This window comes from Amblyomma maculatum, chromosome 7 (assembly GCF_055883805.1).
Source record: "Amblyomma maculatum isolate TAMU_Amacu chromosome 7, ASM5588380v1, whole genome shotgun sequence".
NCBI lineage: Eukaryota > Metazoa > Arthropoda > Arachnida > Ixodida > Ixodidae > Amblyomma > Amblyomma maculatum.
In genome coordinates this window covers 31,271,287-31,289,895 of record NC_139350.1, presented here as the reverse complement: position 1 = coordinate 31,289,895, position 18,609 = coordinate 31,271,287, and positions in this window count along the sequence as shown.

Here is an 18,609-nt window from a genome sequence, read left to right as displayed (position 1 = left end):
CGGCGAGTCTTTAGGGTCTCGAATGTTCGGCAGTGTCGGATAACATCAGAGACCAAATTCAAGTTTTCCTTGGCAATGAGGAAGTGGTAGACATCTTCCGCAATGCCCTTGAGCAGATGGCCTACTTTATCGTCTTCAGTCATCCTGCTGTCGACGGTCTTGCACAACTTCAGTATGGCCTCGATGTAGGTGGTGCAAGTTTCTCCGGCTGCCTGGGCCCTCTGAGCAAGTGTCTGCTCGGCCTGTTTCTTCTTTGCAGCTAAGTCACCGAAACATTCCTTGATTGCTTCGACAAAACTCTCCCAAGTTGTCAGGGAGTCCTCGTGGTTCTCATACCACATCAAGGCGGTTTGAGTCAAGAAAAAGACAACAATGGCTAGTTTAGCTACCGAATCCCAGCGGCTATCGCGGCTCACACGTTCATAATGAGTGAGCCAGTCATCAACATCTTCCCCTGCTTGGCCATGCAAAGGAACGAGGCTCGGGAAACGGTAGCGTCATATTCGTGGTGGTCGGCGGCACATCGCGAGACGGGGGTAGAGGGTCCCGTGTTGATGTTCGGGGCTGCTCGGTAGTCTGCTGCATTCTCGTTGAAAAGGGTGGGAGACCAGCGAGGCGACGGCTCCGACGAAGCTCCAGCGGTTGAGGATGCGTCTTGAGGCTAGTCGTACCCAGCACCTGACCACCAATTTGTTACGACGGGGGTAAGACGTCGGAGCGCTGAACAACAAGACAATAGGGCAGGGAGCTCAGCTAGTCAAGGGCAGAGCGTCCAGCACGAGTCTTTTTCCAACGTCTTTTTCCTTCACTTGTGTTGTAAACTTCGTCTTCTGTACTGTTACAATATTGTTATTTTGTATAAAGCCACACATTAAGTGACTGATAATACTAAAGTACTTAGCATTGTTTCCAGAAATTTTGATAAAAATTGATGTTGTGGTAGTTTCTTAAATTCGTATCATATTTCCATCTTTTGCTATTTCTGAATTTCGACCGATTTCAGAAAGGACAAACATCTAGATTTTCAATCTTTTCCAGGAATAAAGAACGGAATCTGAATAATATAGAGAAATAATTTCAGTGGCTACATGTTATTCAATCGTGTCAGAATGGAAGGTTGCATTTGACAATTTTCAACACAAGCACTCACTTTTGTATTTATTGTTATGTTTGTAAACATTATAATGCAACACTTTTTGCTCCGTGATACTTCCAGGTATTGAGGATTATTGAGAGATTTAAATGAAAATCGAAGAATATTTCTTTATTGCAATCAAATTTAACCCGTTTTTGCTGTTTTTTTGCGTTGTGGGGAATACACCTAGGGGTCTAGAGCTCCAAATGCTGTTTGAAAATAACATAGCACGGCTAAGAAAGAGAAAAACTTTTGCACACCATTAGGTCTTATTAGCGGTAGCGGTATGCGCCTCGGATTAAAGAATAATTACTTTTGACATCTCTGTTGCCACATGCGCATCGTAGAGTTGTTGCTGAGCAGTTTTCTTGTAGTGTGCACGATGGTCGGTGCTTTTGTTTCTTATAAAAAATAACAGTTGAAAGCAACTGCTGCCCTAAACTTCTTTTCTGCCAAGATTTAGATTTGGTATGACCGGGTCATGCACGTGCTACTAACGTTCATGCAAGAACCACCACAGCCAGTTTTCCTCGATTCTCAGGAAATGCATAGGCTGTGAAACTGTGTTGATATTCGCCATATGGCTTTATATTATTTAGTTTTGCTGCTACTTTCAGGGAGCACTAATTAAGCCTGAACTAAGACCCAGAATGGCCGGACATCGACTGCCTCATGTGCTACAACAAGCATATTACTTGTATTATTTGCCACCTGTTGAATCAGAATAAATATTTTAAGGTAATTCTACTGGAAGAAAGAGACAAAGATGAGTGCGCATAATGCCTATAACCATTGCATATTTCCTCAAGGCAGTAACGGTGGAATCTATTTCAGTGGTATGATGAAGTGTTGCTAGGGTCTGCTGTGCTTGACAGTCACATATATACATGATTTATAATAATGAATAATGTAATTTGCATTTGTGGTATCATATGGTTAGGATCTGTATGAGTGTATACGATTGATTACTCACAGAGATCCTGGTATTATATATATCATATGGATCACATTTGTAGGATCATATGGATCATATAGATCAAATGTGCAGGATGCAATAACATGATGCAACTTCATTTGTGTTAGATCAAACAAATACCATACACACTTTTTTCAATAGGGTAGCAGCAGTTGTAATACTACTACTACTACTAGTAGTAGTAGTAGTAGTAGTAGTAGTAGTAGTAGTAGTAGTAGTAGTAGTAGTAGTAGTAGTAGGAGTAGTAGTAGTACTAGTAGTAGTTGTCAGCCCCGGGTGTTGAAAATGTTGAGGGCTGCATAAAAAATCGTATCATGGTAATGTGATGGTTCCCGCGATTGATGATTGATTGGTAATTGATAATGAATTCATTCATCATCATCACCAGCCTGCTATACCCACTGCAGGGCGAAGGCCTCTCCCATATTTCTCCACTTAACCCGGTTCTGTGCAAGCTGCATCCACTTGACCCCTGCGAACTTCTTAATCTCATCCGCCCACCTAACTTTCTGCCGCCCCCTGCTACGCTTTCCTTCCCTTGGAATCCAGTTTGTTACCCTCAGCGACCATCTATTATCCTCTCTTCGCACTACATGTCCCGCCCATGTCCATTTCTTCTTAATTTCTACTAGAATGCCGGTAACTTTAGTTATTTCTCTGACCCACTCTGCGCTCCATCCCAATCTTATTCTTGTTATTTCCTTTTCATGGTATAATGAATTCATTATAGCTAGCTAATTATTTGGTGAACTGAAATTAAAAATTGAAAAAGGGATATGAACGGCACCAAAATGCTCAGATGAAAATTCACGGCTTGATGATGCTAAGTTAAAATTAGCATGTATAATTGATCCATCAATGTATGAAGTATTTGAAAATAATAAATCATGCGTACAAAGTTGCCAAAGAGCTCAGAATTAAAACGAATGTTTGTTGGTGCTATGTATTCGTGTATAAAAATTAAATGAGAAAATTAAAAATTTAAAAAGTGTTGCGGTGGTAACTAGCGCCGCCGAGGTGTTGTGTCGGTAACCAGCGGCACGGAGTGGGCATCCAGGTGGCGTGCAGAGGGCAGACTGGACGGGGGCGTTGACTGGACTGAATGCGGTGTCTCATGCGGTGTCTGGTAATCTGTGTTCCGTGTGCTTGGGTTAGAGCTAGGGCTGGTTGGACAACCGCCATGCTGACTGCATTTAGTTGAGGTTAATAAAAGTGTATTACACCTGTAACAACGGGCGACGAGGAGTAACCAGAGTAATGTCGACCGTGATGTCGAAGTTGGAACCGTTTGCGGGCAAAGGACCGGAATGGGAGGAGTACGTGGAGATTCTTGAATAGCACTTCATTGCCAACAGCGTCCCGGAGTGCAAGAAGCGTGCTGTTTCTCAGCTCATGCGGAAAGCCGACGTATTCACTGCTTCGTCGCTTACTGGCACCCCGACGGCCAAGTGACGTTCCCCTCACTGAGAGCATCCAGTTGCTGACCATCCATTATGCGCCTAAACCGTTGGTGATCGTACAATGCTATCGTTTTCACTGCCGAGTTCAACGGGACGGAGAACCAGTGAAGGAGTTCGTTGCCGAACTGCGTAAGCTGGCGGATTTGTGCGATTTTGGAGGGGAGCTAGAGAACAACTTGAGGGATTGGACCGTGCATGTTATTTAGAATGATGCAATGCGACGACGGCTGCTGAAATAGTCAGAGCTGATGCTGGACTGCACGGTCAAAATCACCACCTGCATGGAAGCTGCCGGTTCGGGTGCCAAAATGACCGAGCAGACTGAGGAGGGGAACGTTCACCGCGTGTCGAAAGGCGGCGAGGCGGACAGTGATTGTCATCGCTGCAGCGGAAGGCACCACGAGCGTTCGTGCAGGTTTAGGAATTTACGGTGCTTTGCTTGCCAGAAGAAAGGTCACGTAGCAAAAAATGCACGGGCGGGCAGGAACCTGGGGCAAGTCTGCGAGGTGCTGAACAGAACAGGCAGCAAGGAGCAGGACCGGCCAGATATCGACCTCGCCGCGGGGTGATGGCCGTACAACCGGTAGATACGCCACCCGAAGACGAGAACGGAGAAACGGACGTCGATAATCTGTGGTTACTGGAGATAAGACCAGCGAACACCGCCGTCAGGCCACAGCCAGACAGTGTGAATGTCCTAGAGCCGAGAGTCCCACCTATTTACGCTATGGTTAGAATCAATGGTCAGTCGATACGCATAGAGGTTGACACAGGAGCAGTCCACTCGGTGATGGACGGAGCGGAATTCACGAGACGTTTTTCGATTATGGCTATGGAGAAGTCTGATTTCAAGTTAATAGGCTACTTTGGACACAAGGCAGCGGTCGCGGGGAAAGCGTCAGTGCTTGCTAAGTTTGGAAGAAAGGTTGCACAACTGCCATTGTTCATCGTCAGAGGTGGTTCACGGGCCCTACTAGCCAGACACTGGGCAAAAGCTTTTGGCATGCCGCTTGAGAACCTGCTCACCATTAACGCAGTCGAATATATACAGGACTGGGTAGATCGGTTCCCTCATGCGTTCGCCGAAAGTCTCGAACAGTTTTCAAGAGTGAAAGCCAAGATAAGAGTACCCGAGGAAGCGCAGCCACGGTTCTTCAGGCCACGGCCAGTACCCTTTTTCCTGCAAGACATGGTGACCCAGCAGCTACAAAGTCTGCAGAGAGAAGATATTATCAAACCATTGCGGACATCAGAATGGGCGGCACCACTGGTGCTCGTTTTGAAGAAGGACGGGAACATTAGGCTGTACGGAGACTTCAAGGTCACAGTGAACCGAGCAGCCGATATTGAGACATATCCAGTGCCACAGGTCGAGGAAATCTGGGCGCAGCTGGCAGGAGGCGTGTTGTTTTCGAAGTTGGACCTTCAAGTCGCATACCAGTACGTGGAGCTGGACGAGGATTCTAAGAAGTATGTGACTATTATTACCCAGCAGAGACTGTCTCAGTACAACCGACTGCCATTTGGAGTGGTATCAGCACCGGCAATTTTCCAACGCGAAGAGAATTTGCTTTGCGGTTGCCGAAAGACTGTCGTGTACTTCGATGACATGCTAGTTGCTGTGGTGTCAGCAGAGGACCACCGTAAGAATGTGGAGGAAGTGTTGAAATGGCTGAGTGATGCAGGGTTAAAGCTGGAGGCCCAGAAATGTGTATTCGCCGCAGCAAACATAGCGTACCTGGGATTGTCATCGACAAGGATGGTCTGCATCCAGCACAAGAGAAAGTTGAAGCCATTGTTCGAGCACCGGCACCGACTGGAACGTGGGAGTTGCAGAGCTTCCTGGGTCTGTTTAATTTTTACAGGTTCCTACCACAGTTGTCAACAGTACTGCACCCCCTGCACCAATTGCTTAAGAACGGAGTCCCATGGCACTGGGGACCTGAACAGGAAGCAGCATTTTCACAAAGCAAGCAGTTGCTGTTATCAGCAAGAGTGTTGGTGTATTACGACCCAAGGTTGCCCTGGTTGCTGTGTTGCGATGCGTCGCCGTATGGCATTGGAGTTAAACTGACACATCGGCTGCCATCCGGAGAGGAGAAGCCAATAGCCTTTGCTTCTCGGAGACTAACAGCTGCTGAGAAGAAAAACAGTCAGTTGGATAAAGATGCACTGGCAGTTATTTTTGGCGTGTTTTAGTTCCATCAATTTGTGTGGGGAAGGCCACTTGAAATTATCACCGACCACAAGGCATTATTGGGACTGTTTGGTCATGAGAACCAAATTCCACTTCAAAGTTCACCAAGAGTGTTGCGATAGGTCCTGATGCTGAGTGGATATAACTACCGGTTGTGCTTCAGACCAGGGGCGAGCTTGGAAAATGCTGATGCTTTGAGTCGCCTGCCACTCGCTAAGGCGCCACCAGAGGAGCCCAGGATCCATGGCACCTTCATGTTGGAAGGTGCATACCCACATGTCCTGTCAGCCTCGGCAGTGGAGGCACAAACTGATCGCGACCCCGTGTTGGCCCCCTGCGTAGTGTGTTGTGGTCGGGAGGGCACTTGCCGCCCGGACATTATTTTCGGCCATTTGCAAGTCGAAGGGAGGAGCTCTCGGTGATGGAAGACTGTGCTACATGAAAATTGGGTGGTAGTGCCTGAGTTGCTACGAGCAGCTGTGCTGGTTCTGCTGCATGAGTGTCATCCGGGTGTTGAAAAAATGAAGTTAGTGGCCCACAGTCACGTGTGGTGGCCAGGGATTGATGCGGACATCACTATGAAAGTGGGCCGGTGCACAGTTTGTCAGGTGCATCGTAAGGCTCCCAAGACCGATCATCAGCTTCTTGTTGCCAAATTTAAACTTCGATTGAGGAAAACGCAGAAACCTAGAAGGCCTTTTAGGGTATGATCTGGATCAAATTCCATCAGAATATACTGTGGAAGTGAGGAATCGATTTCAAAAATTAGATCTAGAAGACAGAGAGCCTGAAGAGATGTGGACTGATGTTCGTGATATAATACAAGAAGTTGCTACTAAGATAGTTCCAAAGCAAAAGAAATGCAAGAAAGCAAACTGGTTATCTGAAGAGGCTTTCCAAATAGCTGAGGAAAGGAGGATGGCAAACGTTATGGGGGAAAGAGAAAGATGCAAGGTTCTCAATGCGGATTTTCAGAAAATAGCAAGGAGAGATAAGAATGCTTTCCTGAACATACAGTGCCAAGCAGTTGAAGACGACAGCCAAATAAGGAACACAAGAGCTCTGTATAAGACAATCAAAGATATCAAAGGAAACTCATGTGCTAAGCTGGGCGTGATAAAGGACAAACGAGGCAATGACCTCACTGAAGCCTCAGAGATAACGAAGAGGTGGCAGGAATACACAGAAGAACTGTACAAGAAGGACCCGGATGTGCAAACCCAACATAAGACAGTTGTGATTACGGATATCGAGCCGGGAATCCTGAAGAGTGAAGTTGAATGGGCCTTAGCCAGCCTTGCTAAGAACAAAGCTAGCGGTATTGATTGCATTCCAGCTGTGTTGCTTCAAAACGTTAACCATGACGCTGCTAACATTCTGCATACATTATGTCAGGAGATATGGACAACCCTGCATTGGCCGCAGGATTGGAGGAGGTCAGTTTATATCCCAATTCCAAAGAAATGCAGTGCCAAACATTGCTCCAACTACCGCACGATCGCACTTATTTGGAATGCTAGCAAGGTGATGTTGAAAATACTCCAAGGTAGGCTGCAGCAGTATGTGGATCGGGAGCTTTCAGACGTGCAAGCTGAGTTTCACAAGGGCAGGGGAACTAGAGACCAGATTGCCAACCTTCGCTGGATCATGGAAAAAGCAAGAGTTCCAGAAACCCATCTACTTCTGCTTTATTGATTATGCGAAAGCGTTTGACTGCGTAGATCACAGCAGATTGTGGCAAGCTCTCCAAGAGATGGGAGTTCCAATTCACCTCATCTGTCTCCTCAGGAACCTGTATGAAGGGCAAGAGGCCACAGTCAAAACTGGGCATGGCCTTACTGATTGGTTTCCGCTTGAGAAAGGAGTGAGACAAGGCTGCATACTGTCGCCCTGCCTATTTAACCTAAAAGCAGAGTGCATCATGAGGAAGGCCGGTCTGGACGAGTCTTCAGCTGGAGTGAAGATTGCTGGAAAACGTATCAACAACCTTAGATATGCAGATGATACAACTTTAATGGCAGAAAGTGAAGTGGAACTCAAGAGACTTCTGATGAGCGTACAAGAAGAAAGTGAGAAGTTTGGGCATAAACTGAACATTAAAAAGACAAAGATCATGGCCTCTTGCCCTATCAAGTCCTGGAGCATCAAGGGACAAGAAGTGGAAGCTGTGACAGATTTTCTCTTCTTAGGCTCCAAGATTACCCGGAAGGAGACTGCAGCCATGAAATTGGGAGACGCCTGCTTCTTTGAAAGAGAGCCATGGTTAGCCTTGATCGCCTAGTAAAGAGCAGAGACATTAGTCTGCCAACCAAGATCCGTATAACTCGTGCTATAGTATTTCCAGTTGTGATGTATGGATGCGAGAGTTGGACTGTGAAGAAGGCTGACCGCCGAAGAATTGAAGCGTTTGAATTGTGGTGCAGGCGGAGACTCTTGAGAGTTCCTTGGACTGCCAGAAGATCATATAGTCGATATTGTCGACCATAAACCCTGACTGCTCATTGGAGGGTCAAATTCTAAAGTTAAAGCTCAGCTACTTTTGTCATCTGATGAAAAGAGAGGAGTCGCTGGAGAAAGATGTGATGTTGGGAAAGGTTGAGGGTTGCCGGAAACGGGGTAGGCAGCGAACGTGATGTGTAGATGACATCCTCGAGGCGCTGCAGATGAAGTTATGTGATGTTAGGAAGATAGTGAGAGACCGGAAAGCGTGGCGTGACACGATGCATAGGGCCACGAAGAGTCGGACCCGACTGCACGACTGAACTGAACTGAACTGAACACACAAACATACGCGCACACACAGTAAATGACGGCAGTCGTTCTGAACCTCGTAAATTAGCTTGTGACCTACTCAAAACATATTCCCAAGCTCCCTCATAGTAACATAATAAAAACAGAGGAATGCTCAGCTATGCACTAACAAGAACAGACAGAATGAGCAAACGCATCATTGAATTTTGGAAGCCTTACACAATTACAGGATCATATAGAAAACCAATTTGCACTTCTGCCTTATCTACGCTCAGGCATATTTAGTGCCACCTCCTATAGCAGAGATATAGCAGAGCTTCCAAAGCATCGCCAGGCGGAGCTGCATGGATGGATGGATAGAATATAGGGGTGTCCCCTTTGAAACGGGCTGGTAACAGTTGCTATCATGCTCATATTTCCCCTATATCATAATTATTGTTTTAAGTTGGTTAACTATACCATCATTTTATTTATTGAAGTTTTGTTTCAACATTACTAACATTATGTCACTTTTCTGCCTTTAAGCCACCAATCTTCCATCCGTTTTTTGCTAGCTTCCACCGCAGGTTTATTCACCCGGCCACTGGTATCTCTAAACCCCAGGGCTTCAGGAAGAGTGACTGCGCCTGCATCGAACTCCGGGTGGACACCATTACATTCGAGTATAATATGGTCAATTGTTTCACTGGAGTTACCACATACAGCACATGCGTCATCTTCATTGTTAAATTTCGTTTTGTAGCTGCGTGTTCTAGGCACCCTGATCTAGCTTCAACAAGTAGGGCACTGCCTCTTGAGTTATCAAAGAAATCTTCCTTCCTGATCTGTCTTTTCCACTTTCGGTATAGTTCCACACTCTTTTCCATCGAATTTATCCAATTTTTACCTTCCGTGCTTTTCACCTGTTGCTTAACTCTCTTTATTTCTTCGTCTTTGTGACCAGCATACTTACTGGCTAGTTTCCTAGTTCTTTTCCTCCATTGTGAGTCAACGCTTTTTAAGTATAGGCATTTAAATACTTTAGCTGCCCATCTGTTACTGTCCAATTTCCTCAGGCGTTCCTCATATAATATATCATTCTGAGCTTCCCGTACTTCGAAAGATGCCCGACCCATATCTCCCTGTACCGCCTCATTCGTGGTTTTGCCGTGGGCACCTAGTGCTAATCGTCCGACGGCCCTCTGATTGATTTTCAATGTCGACTGTACCTCTGATTTTAGGCACAAAACCGCATTTCCGAAAGTAAGCCCGGGCACCATAATTTCTTTCCAAATACCCCTCAAAACATCATACCTGTTGTATCCCCACAATGCCCTATGCTTCATTATCCCAACATTTCTTCACCCTTTTGCCTTACGTGATTGCTCATGCTTTTCAATGTATGTCAATCCTTCGTTTACCCATACCCCGAGATATTTATATTCTGCTACTCTGGGTATTTCATGGCCTTGTATTTTAAGACCATGATCACTTGAGCCATTGAAAATCATCAGACCTGACTTAACTCCGCTAAAACGGAGGCTTAGGGCATCCCCTTTGTCTCCGCAATACTTAACTAGAGTTTGCAATTCTTCCTGACTCTCAGTTAGCAGCACAATATCGTCAGCATACATCAAACCGGGGAGGCGCTGCTCTACCGCCTTTCCACCTAATCTACATGACAGGTTAAAACCTAGGTTACTTTCTTGTATCCTGCGTTCCAGGTTTTACATATAAAGCAAGAACAGCAGCGCTAATAGAGGACAACCTTGTCTTAATCCTTTACCTTGACAGCTTCCGTATTTCTTATCCCTTCCCATGTAATTTCTATTTTCTTATCCCGGTATATTTTCTTTAGGAACTCTGTTATCTCATAACCGATACTTTCTTCTTTTAATATGTTCCATAAGAGTTCCCTGTTTACGTTGTCGTACGCCCCGCCCCGTTTATGTCCAGGAAGGCCAAATACAAAGCTCTATTTTCCGCTCTAGATATTTCGATGCATTGGGTAAACACGAACAGGCTATCATCTAAGTGCCTACCATTTCTAAAGCCGTTTTGAAGTTCACCGAGTATCTTGTTACTGCTTGTACCTTTAATTTGACCGCCTGCATGGCCAACCTGTACATAACTTATGTTATGGTAATCGGCCTGTAGGATTTTATGTGCATCGTTTCTCCTTTCCCTTTATAAATCAAGTTCATTTTACTCTGCCGCCAGCTGTCAGAAATTTGCTAATACGTTATGACAGTTTCTAAAGCTTTTACAGTGTTTCCTTACTTCTTGGACCAAGTTCATTAATCAGCTTGATCGGAATTCCATCTATTTCTGCAGATGTGTTTTTTAGGAATATTTTTTTCTGCCTTTTTCCAGTTTAGATTGGTTAGTTCTAAGCTGCTTTGTATTCTGCTATCTTGTCTTGCTTCCTGATTTGCAGAGATTACCCTATAGTCGCTCTTCAATGACTCGGCCATAACTGATTTAATGTAGTTCACTGCGTTGTCTCCATTTAAACAATTTCCCTCGTTATCTTGAATCCGGTCCTGCTTTCTTTGATTCTTTTTACCTAGCCAGTTCATATGGTTCCAGAATTTTCTAGGTCTGCCTCTAGAGGCATCGTGTATGTCAGCCATTCAGCGATCGGTGGACTGCTTTATTTTACTTTGGATGAGGTCCTGTGCATCAAGTTTCTTTTGTCGATACAATTCCCATTTTTGGTCGATTTCCTCCTAAGATATCTGTGCTTTCTTTGCCGCTCGGTGTCCCCTTGAAGCAGCCCGTCGTTGTTCAATGGCTTCCCTGATTTCCTTACTCCACCAGCTCCGTGACTTCCTCTTTTCATTCCAGCGGTTTGCTACTTTAACCTCCTTAATTACTTTAACAGGGTCAAACGCGTTTCCTTGAGATTAACCTGCGCCTCACACTGAGTGCACTTTATCTTCTTTTGATTGCACATCTTGAGCATGTATCAAATGAACTATTTCTACTACGACTTCTCAGAAAGTACAAACTGCAAAAGGGAGACACAAAAACGATTTGCAAACACGCGTTAAAATTCATTTTGCGCATGCCAATAGCCTAGAAAAAAGAATATTTATCTAAAGAATATAGTTAAAGAATGAACGCCGAGAAAACCTAGCTGCCGGCACGAAAAACCAGTCCGCTAGGACAAAGAGCTAAAATCTATTCTTTAGGCTGCACCTAACCTAACCTAGCTGACAGCTCGTGATGACAAGCGCCATCTATGACAGGAAGGCATAAACTGGGACGTCACTGGCTCCGCTCGCTGCTTTCGCCACGTGCGACGCGCGTTTTCTCTTTAACGTGTACGCGCTCACGCCGCAACATCTCGACCTACCGCCTGTATTCCGCCTTGAAGATTGGACAGACTGTCGCATATTTCCATGAAGCAAACTTTGTTAAAGACGAGAAACTTTATTCATGTGTGCACTGTAGAGCAGACGACAGATGGCTGTGATCCACTATTGACCATTGAAGTACGCTTCCCACGTGAGCGAAAACATCATGTATAAAGTGCTTCTCGGGTTAAGACTGCTATGTAATTATATTATCGTATATGATATGTTTAATACATGCGAAACTATTATCCGCACTGTTAAATGAAGCGACGCACTTGTTTACCACCGTTTTTGTTGAAGGACCCCTGTTACAAAATGCGAATGACATTTGTATGATCTCACACCAATAGAGATTGTATGAGGTTATTGCATCAGGCACACATGTATGAGATCAGGCAACGTTGATCTATATTGCCGCGAAACCTTCAAAACAGTATTTGTTGCTTTTTTAACAGCCGCCGGCATACAGGCTTATCACTCTGATTCTGAACCGCGTATCAGTTCCGTAATCTTTGTTTGTTAATGCTCGATGTCACGAGTCACACCTTTATCAGTTTTGTTGTAGCGCAAGATGCACCGAGATCTGTCTCGAAGGTTCCGGCCACTCGGGTGTCTTTCCACAATGTTCCAGCCCATGCTGGTAGCTGTTTGCGACGTTATCTAGATTGCTCTGTGCAGCCTTTAAATTGAGCGTTGACGAGTGTGACGAGCATTCTTTGTTCGACGATCGACGAGCACATTTGTTTCTATCGCCGCCGCCGAGTTGCTTAGTTCTTTTGCGGGCGCAAGTCAACCCAAATAAAAAGTTTCTTTAGTGCAATCATCAACCCTTCATTTGTGTCGTCGACCTCGTCACCACTACATGACATCTGGTGGAGGTGCTGCCTTTGATCCGTCAAGCGAAGACCCAAGCCGTGTTCCTGTCGCCCTGGAAGACCAGCCTACAGCCACCGACTTCAAGGCCTACAACCCGAACACGGTCTGCTGCCTGACCCCATTCGATCTCGGAAGGCATCGACGCTGACAATGGCCCAGCCTACAGCACCGGTTGTTTTCGTCCAACCCCGTGAGCCCCCCTGCTTCCATGAACGACCGGATGAAGATGCTAGAGACTGGATGGACTTTTTCGACCGTGTGGCAGAATTCAACGGCTTGAACGACGCTGCGAAACTCAGGCAAGTCTACTTTGTTCTTCAAGGACATGCCCGAGTTTGGTTTGAAAATCATGAGGCAGCTATGAAGGATTGGGACATTTTCAAGGAAGCGTTTTTGACTGCCTTTTCAAGCGTCGTCCGAAAGGAAAGAGCCCAGGCCCTCCTTCAGTCAAGACTTCAACTTCCTAACGAGCCTGTCCTGGCGTACGTTGAAGAGATGAAGCGCCTTTTTCGCCGCGCCGACCCTAACATGACTGAAGGTGAGAGAGTCAAATTTTTAATGCGAGGCGTCAAAGAATCGCTTTTTGCAAATCTTGTCCGAAATCCGCCAAAAACCGTGGCGGAATTTGAAACGGAAGCGTCTGCCATCGAGAAGACGTTGTACACCCGGATGCGCCACTACGAGCGACCACTTCAGCAAGACTACTCAAGCCACTACCCCAGCGCATCTGCAAGTGGAGAGAACCTTCGGGACCTCATCCGGGAGATCGTGCGAGAGGAGCTCCGCCGATTGATGCCATCATCGCAACAACCCCAGGTGGCGACGCTCGCGGACGTCGTCCGAGAAGAAGTCCAGCAGGCGCTGGGCGTTCCTCAAGCGACGGCCGCGACTGCTCCAACACAAGAGGCAACAGCAATGAACTACGCTGGTGCATTACGTCGCCCTGCGCCCCGACGGGATGAATTTCCGAGCCCTCGCCGCTACCGTCCTGTTCCTGAAAACCGCCCCTTGGCCCCCACCCGCCAAGCCTACCAACGACCCCCAAACCCCAGGAAATGCGACGCCTGGAGGACTGCAAACAACCGGCCATTATGCTTCCACTGCGGTGAGGCCGGCCACATTCTGCGCCACTGCCCGTACCCACGAATCGGTCACCGCGGATCTGCAGTCGACGCTCCACGACCACGCCCAGGTGAACGACCACAAGAAATTGACAACTATCTGCATAGCGGTGAGATTGCGCCACCAAACCGTCGGTTCAGATCTCCATCGCCGTACAGGGCCCGCTTTACGTCGCCAGGCTGTACCTATGATGAGAGTATGCGCGGAAGGTCCCCAAGCCCGCGCAGGGGAAACTAACAGAGCAACCTTTGGAGGGGAGTTGCTCTACGGCGAAAAGACGAAGGTCCTCCGCCGACGACGACCACTAACGACGACGCAACCATTTCATCGCCGCTCCACACGACGACATCGACGACAACACGACCAGAGTGCAAGCAGACACCACCGCCCAGCGAAGTAACAACGGTATGCCCCGGCCATGACCTGAAGAAACGACGGAGCCGAGATCGGACACTAAGGCCCATGTGCAATGCGAGGACGCGAAGAAGTGACTTTGAAGTTGATATCGACGGTCGCAGAATCACTGCCCTTGTAGACACCGGACCTGACTATTCAGTCATCAGTGGACCGTTAGCCTCCCATCTCAGGAAAGTTACAACCGCTTGGGATGGCCCGCTGATTCGCACCGCAGGTGGCAACCTGATTACTCCATCGGGACGATGTACTGCAAGAATAACCATAAATGGGCGTACCCCACCAGCTTTGTGGTCTTGCAGCCGTGTTCCCGCGACGTGATTTTAGGCATGGACTTCCTAAATGAAAATAGGGCTATCATCGACCTCCGATCCAAGCTCATCAAGCTCTCTGCAGACAAAGCCATACCTGCTACGACGACTTCGACGCAACACGTCGCTCTAAACGTCCTCGACGGAGAATTGACCGTGCCGCCCCGATCAAGCGTCGCCGTCAGCGTAGGTAGCACAGACATCGAAACCGCTGAAGGCATCGTCGAAAGAAATATCCAATTGCTCTTGGAACGAGGTATTGGCATCGCAAGAGGCATCGCGAAATTCCGGAGAGGACAAGCTCAGGTGCTGGTAACAAACTTCACTGAAGAATACCGGCATCTCAACAAGGGCACGGCCATCGCTTTTCTCGACGAATTAGCAGACCTCAAAGACGTATTCGCCCTCCACGACCAACCACTGGAAGATGCACCGGACCAATTCCGTCAGCCCACACTTGACATCAACCCAGTATTGACCCACAGCAGGAAAAGCCAGATTCGCAGTCTTCTTCGAAACTACAGGGAGTGCTTCTCGTCATCATCGAAGGTACGACAAACACCACTGGCCAAGCACCGCATTATAACGCATGAACACGACCGACCCCTGCGCCAAAGCCCTTATCGTGTATCGCCGCGAAAACGGCAGGCCATTCGCGATCAAGTTGAGGAAATGCTGCGTGATGACGTAATCCAGCCATCGAACAGCCCCTGAGCGGCACCAGTCGTTTTGGTCCAGAAGAAAGACAGCACACTTCGCTTCTGCATTGATTACCGCCGCTTGAATAACATAACGAAGAAGGATGTCTACCCGCTTCCCCGCATCGACGACACTCTCGACCGGCTCTGCAATGCAAGGTACTTCTCATCGATGGACCTGAAGAGCGGATATTGGAAAATTGAGGTCGACGAAAGAGATCGCGAGAAGACCGCATTCAACACACCGGACGGCCTTTATGAGTACAAGGTGATGCCATTTGGCCTCTGCTCCGCACCAGCCACGTTTCAACGAGTAATGGACACAGTCCTGGCGGCTTGAAGTGGCAAATTTGTTTGGTATATTTGGACGACGCTGTTGTCTTCTCGTCAAACTTTGCAGACCACCTAAAACGACTACAGACAGTGCTGGAAGCCATCAAGTCATCGGGACTAACGCTAAAAGCAGAGAAGTGTCACTTCGCCTACGAAGAACTCCGGTTCCTAGGTCACATCGTTAATAAGGACGGTATTCGCCCAGACCCGGAGAAAACAGCTGCAATCGCACAATTCCCACCGCCTGACGACAAGAAAGCTGTGCGCCGATTCCTTGGGCTGTGCGTTTATTATCGACGATTTGTCAGAAACTTTTCGCGGATCGCCGAACCGTTGACGCAGCTTACAAAGGCTGACGTACCTTTTAAATGGGAAGCGCCGCAAGGAGAAGCCTTCGATGAACTTAAGCGCCACCTGCAATGCCCTCCTGTACTTGGCCACTTTGATGAAAACGCCGAGACCGAAATTCACACCGACGCGAGCAGTGTGGGCCTAGGAGCCGTTCTCTACCAGAAGAGTGTCGGACAGGAGAAAGTAATCGCCTACGCTAGCAGGTCCCTCACAAAAGCCGAAATCAATTACTCGACGACCGAGAAGGAGTGCCTCGCAATCATCTGGGCAACTTCTAAGTTTCGTCCATACCTATACGGCCGACCATTCAAGGTGGTAAGCGACCATCACGCGCTCTGCTGGCTGGCTAATTTGAAAGATCCATCCGGCCGCCTTGCCAGATGGAGCCTACGACTTCAAGAATTTGACATGACTGTAGTCTATAAGTCGGGCTGGAAGCATTCCGACGCAGGCTGCTTATCCCGCGCTCCCGTCGTTGCTCCCCCGAAGGACGATGACGACGACGCCTTTTTGGGACCGGTAAGCGCCAGCAGTTTCGCAGAACAGCAGCGATCAGACCCTGAGCTGAAAGCGCTAGCCGATTACTTGGAAGGAAAGACCGCTTCCCCTCCTGGTGTGTTCAGGCGACATTTATCATCCTTCACGTTAAGCAATGGCCTCCTCGTGAAGAAGAACTTCGCACCCAACAACACCGCGCAGCTTCTCGTAGTGCCTAAATCCCTTCGGCAAGAAATTCTGCAGGCGTTGCACGATGAGCCCACAGCAGGCCACCTCGGATTTGTGCGCACGTTGCGTCGAATCCAGGAGAAGTATTACTGGTCGCGACTGCCTGCCGAAGTTGCCCACTACGTGAAGACGTGTCGTGAGTACCAACGACGCAAGACGCCGCCGATCAGACCAGCAGGATTACTAAACCCGATTCCGCCCCCAATCCTGCCCTTTCAACAAATTGGGATGGATCTCCTCGGCCCCTTTCCATCTTCGTCTATGGGTAACAAGTGGATCATCGTGGCCACTGACTACCTTACCCGTTACGCCGAAGCAAGAGCACTACCAAATGGTACCACGGCAGAAGTCGCCAAATTTTTTGTCAAACAAATTCTCTTGCGATACGGCGCCCCAGAAGTGCTCATCACGGACAGGGGAACGGCGTTTACGGCAGAGTTGACGCAAGCCATCCTGGAATACAGTCACACAAGCCATCTACGAACAACTGCGCACCATCCCCAGACCATTGGCCTTACGGAGCGCCTGAACAAAACGATCGCGGACATGATCGCTATGTACGTCGACGCTGAACACAAGACCTCGGACGCCATCTTGCCGTACGTGATCTTCGCGTATAACACGGCAGTCCAGGAGACGACCAGAGCGACCCCGTTTAAGCTTGTGTACGGCAGGGAGCCCACGACGACGCTCGACGCAATGCTGCCGCACGTAACCAGCGAAGATAACCTCGACGTCGCCGCCTACCTGCAGCGTGCAGAGGAAGCCCGACGACTCGCACGGCTGCGTATTAAAGACCAACAGCACACCGACAGCCGACGATACAATTTAAGACGAGGCCACGCAGAGTACAATCCAGGAGACCAAGTGTGGGTTTGGACACCAATTCGCCGTCGCGGATTAAGTGAAAAGTTGTTGCGTCGATACTTCGGGCCGTACAAAATCATTCGCCGCGTCGGACCACTGGACTATGAAGTCATTCCTGACGGAACGTCAGCATTACAACGGCGACGCGCACGCCCAGAAATTGTACATGTTGTAGACTGAAGCCATATTACGCGCGTTAAAGAATCTGTGGTGTTTCTTTGTTTTGGAACATCGAGGCGATGTTTTTTTTAAGAGGGGAGTAATGCCGCGAAACCTTCAAAACTGTATTTGTTGTTTTTTAACAGCCGCTGGCATACAGGCTTATCACTCTGATTCTGGACAGCGTATCAGTTCCGTAATCTTTGTTTGTTAATGCTCGATGTCGCGAGTCACACCTTTATCAGTTTTGTTGTAGCGCAAGATGCACCGAGATCTGTCTCGAAGGTTCCGGCCACTCGGGTGTCTTTCCACAATGTTCCAGCCTGTGCTGGTAGCTGTTTGCGACGTTATCTAGATTGTCCTGTGCAGCCTTTAAATTGAGCGTTGACGAGTGTGACGAGCATTCTTTGTTCGACGATCGACGAGCACGTTTGTTTCTATCGCCGCCGCCGAGTTGCTTAGTTCTTTTGCGGGCGCAAGTCAGCCCAAATAAAAAGTTTCTTCATTTGTGTCGTCGACCTCGTCACCACTACGTGACAATATGATCCATATGGTCCTATATGATCTACAGTCAAAGCTCGATTTTACAAAACCCGATTTAACGAAGATGTAATTCATACTCAATGCTTTGGCTAACTCGAAATAACAAAATCAATACCACCATCTGTCCCGATTTAACGATCCTTTTTTCGAAAACTGATGTTGAAAAGGGGCTAGTTTTGGTCTATTTTGTAGAGAACACCCCAAAATTTATTGATTGCGAGCCCACGGTAACAGCCCGGGGCACCTTCGTTCCGCGTTTTTTTTTTTTTTGTTAACTGCGCGGTGCAAAACGAGAGTTGTAGTGTTCAATAGAGGGTTTACAAAAGTAAGTCTGGCAACCATGAGCGGCACG